We start from the raw sequence: 13968 nt of genomic DNA, 5'->3' as shown, positions 1-13968 counted from the left end.
ATGAAATGTTTCAATGTTTTTTTTTGTTGTTTTTATTTTCTGCCAGAAGTTTGCTAAGATATGGAGCTGGCATTCGTCACTTCAGTCAAGGAAAGAAAGGGGAAAACAGAGACTAAATGGAAAATGCCCAAGTATTTCAGACAGGGATTCTGAAGGATTAATGAAACTCTGCTTATAAAATACTATAGAAATTAAGTAGGAATACAGTAGCTATAAATTTGAAATATTTGACTGACCAGTAAGCAATTCTTAAATTATATGACTGTGGTAAAATGGCAGTGGCGTTTATTTCCAGCATAAGGCACAGAAATTTGTACAAGTTTCCATTCTGGGAAATGATACTCCCAGGCCCTGAACCTCTAAACAAGAGTCATAGATAAGCTGGTGGTGTTGCATGAAGACCTGATAACAGAAGCAGTCTTTTAGGGATTATGATGACAGACAGAATTAAAAGTTCCCAGGAGAAAACAAAACACAGATTCAGATAGATTTTGAAGTCCTTAATCTTGGGCAAAGTGCAGACTACTTTATGTGATACATCTGTCTGAATAAAGGTGATTGTAAATCATGGGAAAAAAATCTAAAGATATGTCTCTAACAGTTATATTTCAAAATGCTACAGAAATGGTTTCAAGGCTTCTAAACTCAAGATCAAGAAAAATATTATTACAGCTTGAAGGTTCCAAGCAACAAGAGAAAGCAATGCTGCTTGTTTAGTTACAACACAGCTTTCTGATACATTTGGGATAGTAGGGCACATAAAAGAAAAATAGAATCTGCTCATAATTCTTGACATTATCATGCATATGCAGCGAAACAGCTCTTTGGTCTATTCTTTATTTCCCTTTTCCCTGGACAGAATGCACACCATGCAGCTTTCCAAACACAGCAATATTGCATGATAGACAGAAAAAAAAATAATTGTTATCTTCTGCTTTGAAGAGATGGGACTTTAACCTAATATGCAAGGGGCTGATTCAACTGAATATGAGATTTTCTTTATTGTATCCAGAAAAGCTACGTGCTTATTTTGAGGATAGGTCAAAATTGTTTGAATTCCCTCAAGGAGCTGTGGAATTTTTAATGCTATGTCCAAGAATAAAAATGAAGATAGATTTTGAAATAACTTTTCTTTTTCTTTGCATTTCAGATGGTAAGAGTCAGCAGTGTTAAGGCTGAGTATAGACATCTTTTATAAAGGGTTTGCAAATATTAGAGCATATCTTTCAGAGTGATTATTTCTCATAAGAAGCAAGATGAGCAATCACATAACTGAAAAAAATCCTTTCTTATGTATAAATCAAGAAGGCAGATTAGTAATCAACTTTTAAAATAATATATAATAGTTTTACATCTCTCTAAAATAGTTTTCTTGGATTTGTCTTGGGTTTTAGTGCATTTGGCACATTTCTTCATTTACTAGAGCAGCATCTTTCAAGGTTTCTTTCATTTATAGACTTCAAACACCTAATGAGAAAGGTCAGGTACTTGTTTATCCAATACTGGATTTATAAACTCTGGAAACAGCTCTGTTTTTCTGTTTTACCTATTACATTATTGACAATAGGAAATAGAAAGCACTTCATACATTTTTTCTTACACCAGTTAAGGATATAACTTCTACTTATTACCTCAAGTCTTGCTACGATTATTTTGCACTTCTTTGTATGCCAAAATATTCAAAATTGTCCGAAAATGGAGCTTTACACCACGCTGCTCACTGAAATGCATCTGGCACCACTGAGGGACTTGCAAGTTCAATCCCCAAGGCAAGGCTGAGAAACCCTCATTCCACACAATGTAATTAACACCAGCCAGTTATTCTAATGGTAATCACCACACTAAAAGTGACACATAAAAAGACAATAAGCTTTGATAAAAATCACATAATAAAATAAATTTAAAGTGGATGCTAATAGGAGTTTCTTTGTGGTTGCACAGCACATGGAAAATTGTGGCTCCTACATCAAAGGAAACAGAAAACAAACTGCTATAAGCCATCATTACATTTCTGCTGAGAACACAATGTCCTGCAGTGTGTCCAGGCAGGTTGTGGTGAATTATGGTGTAGCACATAACCAGTAACCATGCCTGGGATACCCTGAACATATAGAACCTACAGAATTAAATAGACTCACTTTTACAGTAGAGAACTGTCTTTCTTGACAAGCTCTTTTGCATAAATTTTGGTGAAATGTGTCTAAATTTAGATGACTTTTTTGGTTTCCAAATTGATCTTATATACAGTAGTACACAGCATACCTACTGGGCTTGCTTAACATGTATTAGCCAGTCAGGCATAACCAGAAGAGACTTGCAGCTACTTCACATGCTTTATCTCCATCCTCAGACCTCTAAGACAAATGTCTTGTCTGAGGGAAAACAAACCACATGATATGAGAACAGAATATAAGTCTCAAACGATCAGAGAAGAATAAAACATTGTCGAAGCTTATCCCCCACAATAACACTCTCTGCTTCTCGTCTGCCTTGCCAAAACCTCAGAATTCCAAACAAGCTGGTTGCATTTGAAAACTCATGAAAAAATTCTGCTAGCAGTGATCCACTCAAAGTCTATTGGTGGGAATAGCAGTTTTTCTGCCTAATTCTGAAGTGTATCCACATGAGCTTGAAATAGTGATTAATGGACAGAACCTTATTAATTTTATTAAAATAGCAAATTCTTCAGGGAGCTACATACATCTCCCAAACATGTTACTAGAGCCAATATTTAAAAGGTCAAAAACCATCTTGACAGTCACCACAAAGCCACTCCAGCTAAACAACACTATTGCCCAGCCTTGTTTAAAATGCTGGAACCCTCAATGATTTCCCAGGCAGAAATAGAAGGGATTTTGATAGGAAGAACAGAAGACACACAAGACACAGAAGAGCAAATAGACGTTGGAGTTGTGGTAGGGTATAAGAAAGGCTCCATTAGAAATCTTTTTTGAGGTAGTTTTAGTCATGGAAAACCTATACTGGGTATTAGACTTAGAAGTAATAAAAATCATGTGAAAATCATGTGAAAATAGAAACACAAAGGATCACGTCCAAATTTCCAAAGAGTAGGATTATGCATGCTTCAGTAAAAGGACTTTCCACATGGGGATATTGTTTTGATGGATGTAAATTCCCTCCATATTTCGCAGTGGGCAGTGCTGCACTAGTTAACATAGATATTAAATTGTTTTCTGCATTCACTACATTTGCATTGTATTTTCTGTATTTGTTGCATTTTAACAGCTAATAGAAAGGCAGAGCACTGGAAAATACAACCTGAGATTTTCAATGCCTTCCACATGGCTTCCAAATAGAATTTAAGCCAAGGATTTCAATCCCAAACATTGGTACTCCTTGGACCTCAGTGACCACATGTTCCCTCATGTTTACAAAATTCCTTTCACATCTCACCCCTTCTGATTAAAGCTGAGATTGCCTAAAGCAGTGTATTTTGGAGAAGGGGTTTTTAACTTTGTAATTTACTTTTCTTTCTCCAAAGGTTTGCCATCAGAGTCTGTGTCTACCTTTTTTTCCCCCAAACTGCAGATCTGGAGGTAAGCACAGAAACAAGCAATGCAGAGTATGATATCGCTGGGGACACCAGAGGTGTTTGTTTCTGTGTGGATCCAATCCATTACGTAGGTGCTTTGTGTTAAACTTTGTAAATAAGAGCACACTTCCAAGTAATAGAGAACCTCAACTTTCAAAGAATGTTTTAGGTGAAAAATTAGAAGTCTAAACTACATTTTTTAACATTTCACACTTGACATAGAGGATTAGCAAGTGAGAAACACTGATGTTATAAAATTCCTGCAAGAATTCTAGCTGCTGAGCTGTGTAAGTATTAAAAAACTGAGGTCCTGGCCTCCAGGCAGGAAACTCAATGAGCCTCTGGACACTTCACAATTCAGCAAAACACCATGTTTCTAAAGAATTATCCTTACAAAGCCAAGGCTCTCGCTGATCAGTCCCTTTCAGCAATTAAATCAATAGAACCACTTAAAAATACACAAAAGAAACTTCTACAAGAGGTAAATAGGATTTATATTTCACAGCATGAGTAGTAAACCTAAGGAAACAATGAAGACAGTGGAACTAACATGAGTAGGTTATTCATGCACTGCTATGCTGTACAAAGTTCAGGAAACTGCAGGAGAATATCTTATTTTCTACAGTTTAACAGAAACTCAAAGGGAATGAAACAGGCACTTACAGCCTTCACTTTCTGGTATGGAGACAGCAGTTACTGTACTGTGCAACACAGCTGCATCCCTATCATCATTAGATTCTAGATTTCAAAAGGGGTTTTTTCAGCTGTTGGAAAAAAATATTACCTTAAAGAGCAGGACGTCAACACAACACCCTAATTTATAAGTCTGAGGGAGAAAGGATTATTTGATTTTGCAACAGGACTCACAGCTAAGTGAGATTCTCCTTACACCAATGAGAGTACCAGACACTGAAATAAATGGAACTCTTTAATTTAAGAAAAAGTTTGGATTTTAAACTTGCCGGCTCATTAGCAGGGTCAGAAAAATGAATCATAGGTTCTTTCTGAGTACAGTCTCTTACTTATGATGAAGCACCTAGAAAGATTAAACACAATCACTTTGAGAAAACATAAACCTGTTCTGACATTTATCTCAACAGAAAAAGGCTTTATTATGGTGGCAGACAAAGCATTCTTTTATTTGACAAAAAATTCCATTACACAGATTTTTTTATAGATGGTCTAATTTCTTTAGCATGGCAATATGATGTCTTATATGCTTTGGCAGGCTATTGTATTATTTATTATTAAATTGGAAAAGGATATTATTAAAAAAGGAGTTTAAATTCACAGTTTCTGGTAAACAGAAAATAAACTTGAGATGGAAATTCCGTGAGCCTGTGAATTATGCACAGAGGCTTTCAAAGCACTGCTCAGTAATTGTAAAAACTGTAGAAGTGACCATAAATAAGTAAACTCCATAGTTCTCCTAATCCCTTTTCTACAGTGCACAAAGAACTACCTCCCTCCTATCTGTTGAAAGAAGGTAGGAATCAGAAAAATCAGCAGGAGCAATGTGGTATCAAATCATAGTTTTAAAGGCTGCCTTATTTCAGCCATTCATTAATACCTGTACAATACTAATTTGTCCCCTGTATACTAATAAGCACTGGTTTGAATCAAAAGTTTAGTTAAAGGAAAGAAAAAGTAACAGCAATATTTCACAGTTTTAATCATAGTAATATTTTTACAGATTCGTTAAATTTTTTAATTAAAATCTTGATTAGCTTAGTTTGGTGTGACAGATTGAATATATTGAAACTTTGTGATGCTTTCATCCAAAAGTTTTGCTCAGGACGAAACCAATCATATCCAACTTGCTCTCTAAACACGGAAAGTTTATCACACAAGTTTTTTCTGTACAAACACTACAAATTTGCTCAAGTGTCCGACCTCATGAGATTTAAGTCAGACACTGATTTGAAAAACTTGTTGCATTCACAAGTTCATCAAACTTCAAAATTTTTGAGACATGAGGGCATGGCAGTCTAAATTAGGTCATTATCTGCTTGAACTTTATGGCCTGTCCAATCTTTATTTTTCACAGTATTTACTCTAGGAATGATGCTTATCAGTGAAAGTTTTTGCATGGACTTTGATGCAAGAATTGCATTAAAAGAGATAGTGACTGAGCTTTTGCTGAAAAATAAGAGAAACTGTGATCAGGCAGTGAGTGAGCACAAACAACTGGTGACCTAAGGGAAGTAATAGTCAGTGTTTGCTACACTGAAGAATTTGCAGGCTGAGCTGTACACAGCATAGTAACAAAATATTTTGTATTGAAACCAAGCAGTAGAAGCAATTCCTGCGTGAAAAAGATGAATGGAATTTACAGAACATCTGGAAAGTGGCAACACAGTGACATAAAATCATTACAGAAGTCTACAGACTTCAAGTAGTTTTCTTTTGTATTTAAAACAATATACTGAGTACTGGAAACCACAGCAGAGATTGCCCATCAGTGTGTCCATGTTGGAAACAGGAAAGCCCGATTTTTATTCAGCTAAAACTCTCCATTTTCACAGTGGCTGTTCCTTTACAACATATACAGTTAGGAATTATTATCTGGATATTTTCCCTTGTTCTTTAAGGGGATTAGATGAATATAATCCATTTTGCCTGGGTCTCTTGTAAAGCTACCACATTTATTCAGCGAAAGAAAGAAGTGAGATTTGAAAACAGTTCCAGTTCTGTGAAGGCACATTTTAAAGTTGTAAGTGCCTTGTGGACATTCAGGGATGCCATTTGTGCTCCGAGGAATTTGATGGCTTCAGCTTTAAGAAGGTGAAATATTTCCTGACTTATTTGAGAGCTAGAAGTTACTTTTGGCAAAAATCCCAGAACTGTTCTTATTATTGCTTTGTTAGAAAAAATATTCAGGATAGGAGCAGGAGAACATGAAGTTCTAACTAATCAAGGCAAACACACAGCAAGCTGGAAGGCAGAGCTCAGGTCAAAAGCCTAAGAGGAAGCCATGGTTGAAATGAAGAATGTCCATCAGAAGATTCAGCAATGCTTTTAGGTCCCATGATGGAAAAAAAGAACTCTTATGCAGGGTCGTATGGGGGACACTTTAAGAAAAGACTGCATTAAGTCTGGATGTGAACAAATCTGTTTCCCTTTAATGCATCACCTACAGTAATGCTAGAAATGTTTGCAACCTAAAGTACTTTTAGTCCCTTTCAGCATCTACAAAGTGTAACACAGTGGAAACCAAGTGTGTCTTAAAGTAATCTTCTGTGCCACACTTGCAGTGAGAGCTTCTAAAAGGGGCATATGTGACTTTTTCTAAATAAATGTACAAAATTGGAAGCAAACCTTAGATCAAAGGAATGGAACATACATTGTACCTTGCTTTGGAAGCATGGAAAGGTTTGCAGTGCGGTTTCCCCACATTTTTAACCAGCATGGTGTTTATATGACAATTAACCATTAACCTCAATCAGGAAGATTACTATGCGATTTAGAAACAAATACAAAATATTATTGATTTAAAAATATGCTGTCGTATATCCATGGAAGAAAATAACCTTGACTTGATTTATGTTCATTTTCTAGACTAAAGCAAAGGATAGAGTCAATTTAAGTAACCTTTAAGTTAATTTCAGCAATTATTAACAAAAAACCTCTCAATATTTCTCATGCCAATAAGCTCAATACAGTAAAACTAGTGAAACGACAAATATATGACAAGAGGAAAGGACATTTTGACTAAAATACCGACTGAAAGTCAATATTTTTCAACTGAGATATCTACATTTCATTTATGGTACTGAAAGATAGGGCACAACAGATCAAACTAGTCTAGCATATGTTTCCACTTTCACTTTCAAACGTATAGAATATTTTTGCACAGCTGAACATTTTCCTGTGTCCATCACTCCTTTCTTAAATTTCCACCCATGTTCCGGTCAATACGAACTACACTTAGTGTGGCAAAGAACATTATTTGTCAGGGGAAACCCCTTAATTTAAACACAAAATTAACACTCTAATTGAAGACTTTGTCAGGAAGGTATGAGAATAGAAGCCTAATATATGGAAAATCCTTTTTCTCAAAACTGACATTAAAACTATCAACCTTAGTTACAGTTACAGCTTGAGTAATTGGCAAAGAAATTCACAGAAGTGATTTAGCATGCAGTTGAAAATAAGGAATTCACTTCAAGAAAATTCTAAATTGATTGCAGATCATTCACAAACAAGCCACTTGATAAATTATTTACTGTTTTGCTGCATAACATTGGATATGACTATATCTATATGTATTGAATAATAAGCTACATGACATTTCTGCCACTATTTAATTGATAAAATGAGCACTCAGGAAATGATAACTCTTTTTATGTCAAAGTGCTCAGAGTAAGTGATGGTGATGATGAGAAAGAAGACAGATATTTTTCTTTCTTGGTAATATTAGCTTGACGATACCAGCCTTTGCTAGATTTATGAAATCTGACATCATTAAAACCTCAATATTTCATCATAAATACTTCAATTTAGAATAGATTCAAAAATTGTTTATGTCTTTCCACTGAGGGACTCAAATATCTTAACGACACTGAAGTTAATATATGAACTTCACCAAAGGTTTCCCAGCAGAAGCAGGCACTCCAATGCCAGTGGAGCAATGCATGAGGCATTAACCTCAGATGTTGCTTAAAAAAGTCTCTGTTACTCAACTGCTCGTGGTTCCTGGCATCCTGCACCCACATTGCTCTCCCCTTTAGCATAGGGTCAGATCATCTGTGCTTAAAAACCGAGTTCACACTAAGCAGACCATAATTTAGGAAGGTTTATCATTAGCTGAACCCTGTCTAGAGCACACAACCATCTTTTATTTACCTTTATTTCACAGCTTTTAGGGGCTTTCTGGGAGAACACTTAAAGATGTAGGGCTTCTCTTGGTGTGGATATTCTCACCTGCAGCTCTGAAACCTTTTTCAACGTGTAAAAAAAAAAAAAAAAGAAAAAGAAAAACCAACATCTTCCCTAAGGCAGCAAAAATTTGACTCAGTCCTCTAGGTGGGCACTCGAGAGATGAAAGACAGCCTGTAGTATTGGTGCTCCAAGAAATTAATCCTCTATTTTAAAACTGGTCAATATGGGGCACAAGGACTTTACCATGAAGGCTCGTATTTCCTATGTGACTGAGGTGAAATTCCCCATCTCAGTCTCAGGTGGGAAATGACAGAGGGCCCAGGATCACAGCTGCCTACGATGCCTCCTGGAGAGCTCCGTTGCCCCAAGCTGTGTTCTGATGAGTAACTCGGCCTGGTATGGCCATAAACTAGGCATAATAATACTTGTTCCTAAGTCAATTATTTGAAAACAGAACCGGTAAAGGGAGAGTTAGTGTGCTACTGTTAACTTTTGCAGTGAATTGAGGTGACTGTGGCATCTGTAAAACTGATGGATTGTTTCTCGTAGAGCTGCAGTTCAGTAGCAAATACAACTTTTATGGGCAGGAGAGCAGCAAGGTCAAACGGCTGGGAACGGTACCCAGGAAGCTCAACTGATTTCCAGGGGAATAATCCAGGCCCTGGAACTTCCTATTTGTTTCTTTGAAATGGGAACAGATGTGAAAATATCCACAAACATCATCCATTCTGTTTTAACAGCTTCATGTACCTGAGATGAACAGAAAGGCTAGGAAAAAGAATTGCCATGTTTTGGGTTTACTTTCAAGGAGGATTCAACAGAGACGACAAATTACTTTCCAGTAGGATATTGCAACCTAAAATATATGCTCAGATCTTCCTAAATGCACAAAGAATACCTTTTGTTACCACCGTTAGATCTCAGAAATTACAAAAATCAAAGAGGGATTTTTTTTTTTTGTATTTTCTATTCAAGCATAAAATAATTGCAATATAAAAAAGCAATGGTCATTTGACTTTTACTTTTTATTCCCTTCCCTCTCTACTTTCAGTTCAAATTTTTGTCTTGAAATGGGGCGGGGGAGGGAGAAAGCAAATATAACTCTTCAGAGAACATATTTCTCCACTGTATAGAAAACATCCTAAGTTATTCAGAGTAAATGTCCATTGAAAAATTCACTGGGAAAAAATGCCTGATAAACTATAACTTTTGATTTTGAAACTACACCAAATAACATTCTACCAGATACTATAAAGAACTAAGACATTGTGAAAATCGTGTGAGTTTATGATACAGTCTAATTTAAGATAATCTTTTGTTCTGACCACAGCTTGTCACCATGGAGGAAACATTAACTGTCAATAGGAACAGTAAAACACAGGTCTCTTGGCAATCTGGGAAAGCTGGCTTGACTTTGGCTATTGTCCAACCAAGCAGCCCTAATTGAAGCACTAGGAAATTGTGTTAAACAAATATGAAACTAGAAAATTATTACAAATCTCTGTTTAATTCCTGGCTTTGTTAGTCTTCTTGTGTGACCTTCTATGAGGCATTTAACCTCTCTCTCTGTCAAACTGTAAATAGTTGTTTGAGAATGACTACAGGATACTAGAAGGCATATAAACAGCTAGCAGCAAAAAAAAAAAGTGACATAAATTATTCATCTGTTTTATGAAAAGCTTGCCTTCAATCGAGTAAATAGAGTTCTTCAGTCTGAATTAGAGTGAATGTGCAGTATTTTCTTTACAATGAATTCATTTTATTCTCTAAATATATTACGTTCCTCAAACACCAGGAAAACAGTGTAAACTGTACCTTCTATCATTTAGGATGAAATTACAGTCCTCTTTTTTAATATTATTCCTAAAATCTCCCTAATGTATCTCCTCAAGACCCCTTACTCTGACAAAAAAATGTGCTAAAATATAGACAAAGTCACTTATTTACAACCAATTTAAAATCTACTTAAACCTAAATTTCACATATTTGTCCTTTTGCTTGAATAACCCTGCTCCCCTTAGTCCACACTGGCAGGGCAGTCTGGCATCTCTCAGTGCATCTGAAGGTATGAGCTCCTGCACTGCACATACTCATGATTGCTTGGTGTGGAAGGCAGAAATTATTGTAAATACAACCAGCAGCAGAACAGCAGTGAGATGAGAGTAAAGTATTTCCCCTGCATTAAAATGCATATAATTATTTTCAAAATCCTTCATGTCTAATAAGTTGCCTCGCTATTTAAAGAATCTTAAGTCTGCCACGGTGTCATGAAAATAAATTCATAGGACTTCTTTCCTATCTCGTTTAGCAAAAAGATGCAAATGTAACTAACATTTCCCTGAAAATCAAGAAAAATATCAGCGAAGTGCCTAATCAACATCAGTAATGTTCTGCTGTTTATCACCCACCACAAGCGTAAAATTACTTCAACAACAAAAATAAGCACCTCTTTCAGTTTGCAATGCAGTTAAAGTAACTTTCAAACCAAGAAACCTTTTAGCTAAGACACGATGAATGATTGAGATTTTACCTTATTCTTTCCTCACATACTCCCAGGCCTGATCCTTGAACAGGTCAGTACAAGAAATTTAGGGAAGTAGCTTCAGTGAGTTAAGTGCATGTGTCAAAAAGTTATGATTAAAAAACCTATATAATAAGATGGGTTATATATATATATATATATATATGATTGTTTCACAAAGCAGTTGTAGAAAGTTAGAGTTGTAGTATTAAAAGTTCTATCTTGCTGCTTAGTTTTAGGAGAGTAAGATATCAACTCTTTCAACAAATATCTTACATGCAACAAAAGCCTAATAGATCAAAGATTCTCACTGCTTGCATTTAATTTACAGATACACCTAGTTAAATAATTCTGTATCTGATAAGAAATTCCCCTGGTTCAAGTCAAAAGTAATCCTGCATAGCAATAATGACTAACATAAAAAAAGGAGGAAAATAAAAAAATACAGATTTATAAAACATAATTTATCTGACTGTAAATCTGATACCAAATATTAGCAGAGCATCCCAATTATCACTCCAGTTTCTCTGAAGCTCTTTTAAGTAGAAAAATATAGCTCTTGATGATGTTTGGCAGCTCCCTCCATCCCTCAAAAAATTCCCAAGTTTATAGTAGAATCATAGAATGGTTTGGGTTGGAAGGGACATTTAAGGATCATCTAGTTTGACTCTGCCATGGGCAGGTTGCTCAGAGCTGCGTCCAGCCTGACCTGAATGTTTCCAGGAATGGGGCATACACCCATCTCTACGGGCAACCTGTTCCATTTTTAAGCTGTATTTCTTGATGACATGGCATATATTTAACAACCACTGTAACCCAAAATCTAGTGTAGCACAGAGAAGCTGGGTATCTGCACCCCTGTATCCCAGACCCCTGTTGCACAGGAGGGCAGGAAAAGCTCAGAAGTCCCATTTCTGACAAACTGATCGGGAGCTGCTGAAAGGGTTTTGCCAGGTTGAGCAGTACAGAGCTTCCTGAAAGCAGTAAGATTATATTTCTGGACCAGGTTGTGAAAGGCTCCTCCAACCAGCTCAGTTCATTCTCATCCAGGTAGTTTCACTGGATCAACATCAATACATTCATCAATTCCCGTAATTAACATCAGTCATCAACGGTTAAAAAATAAATTCAAAAGTTTGGCTCCTTGTTTCTACCAGATACAACTGTATGTATAATTAATTTTTTTCTACAAAGCACAAAACAGTTTGAAAAAATAAGCCATGGCACTCAAAGCAATCTTAAAGAATATCGAAGTAATCCACAGGACCCTTTTTATATGAGATCCTGAAATGAGGTGAGAACTCAGATCTTCCTGCTACTATCAGATTCATTACTGTAAAGGTGAGATCACTAAAATCATAATTTTTCTGGTTGAAAAAGAACTTTCTGATGTATTTTTCAATAAAAAATAAAAGCCTTGGTGCATAACAGTTCTATTTCAAATAAACAGGATAATTTAGTGCTGCTACATTACCGTAATCTTTTTCTATTGAGATGCTATTGAAAATGTGTTGCTTGCATTGAAGCCCTGACTACTGACAAACAACTGCTTGAAAGATATGGACAGATAGGTCAATATTTTGAAAAAATCTTGTTATTGTTATATTCCCAAAAGCACTTGAAGAGAAAGCTGCTCAGCACTTCACATTTGCACTTCTTACCTGCCCACAAATGTTCCTTCCCTTATTTTGCTACAACTTTTATGCCTCTGATTTCACCCAACTCTGTCATTCCCTGTGGTTAAGTCTTGTCAAGTGCTGCACACCAGCTTCAAGCCTCTATCAAAACATAAATTATCATAAAATTTGGGAAGGATTTTACACTTCCCTGTGCCATAGGAGTTATATAAATCCAAAACAAGGCACTACGAATTTATTTTATCAAACAAGTAACAAGTTTCAATAGACTTGCAACTTCCCTGGCTTTCCAGCTCTACCCCATGCAATAAACTACCTTGTCTGATTCTTACTACTCCAGTTCATTGATCAAAGGCAATGACAGTTGTAACTGTGCAAAGGCGATGAACTGTGGCACCCTCATATTTCTTTGCAACCCATATTTGCTTGGGTTACTGAGTATATGCGATATAATAAATCTCAAAAAATTGTTTATCAGGAGGTGTTGTAGAGATTAACCTGGATGTTAAGCAAGCATAAATTATTTTGAGGTAGAAAATTGCCACTAAGCTCTTAATAAAAGATGGTTTGCACCTTTTGCTGTGGTACGCTAGATACTCTATCAATGATAATGAAACCCAGTTCCTACTATTAAATGACCCCCTCCCCACTCTACATTTAATGTGAAAAAGCTTATTATTCATTTAACAGACAAAAAAAATGAAGGCTTTTTTGTATCAACTTTGCTATCTTGGTATAAGTTAAAAATAATATCAGTTTATACAAAATCTAACAGCATATCATTATCCAGTCAAATATCCTTCATTTGCTGATTTTTCCATGCACATCTGGAATGCAGAGCTGATGCCTTCACAATGGCATAGAGTGGGAATCCAACTTGCTTCAGGAATGATATAAAGCCAGCTGGTTTTGGAAAAAAAGGAGAGAGCAAGATAAAAAAGCCATGCAGAAATGAGTTGGAAGAGAGAAAAAGGCAGAGAAAAGGAGAGATATAAAAGTTATCCAAGGAAATATATCTCTCATTGAGTACAAGCAGGAATGTGTCCATAGCTGGTGGCTCTCCAGACCCATTGCAAACTCCAAAGCTGAAAAAGCTATTTAAGTTTCCCAATGCCCAGCTAAATGCAATCATGCTGCTATTTTAGGTTGGCTAAAATGCACTATTCCAGGCTGCCCAGAAATCACTATGCCTTTGCAAGAGGCAACATAATGGCCCTTTCAGGAAGAAATTTAGACTGTTTCATCTGTCCAGTGTTGTTAAGATGAAAATCATTAAGACAGCATTCAGAGGAGACAGAAAAAATATAAAGTTGCAATAGGTACACAAATGTCTTCACAATTAATAGAGCACTGCACTAATGCTCCACACCTCTAAT

This window comes from Empidonax traillii, unplaced genomic scaffold (assembly GCF_003031625.1).
Source record: "Empidonax traillii isolate 1590-97213 ecotype Southwest subspecies unplaced genomic scaffold, ASM303162v1 scaffold20:size5563877, whole genome shotgun sequence".
Taxonomy (NCBI): Eukaryota; Metazoa; Chordata; class Aves; order Passeriformes; family Tyrannidae; genus Empidonax; species Empidonax traillii.
The sequence above is the reverse complement of the archived record's forward strand: the minus strand, read 5'-3'. Positions refer to the sequence as shown.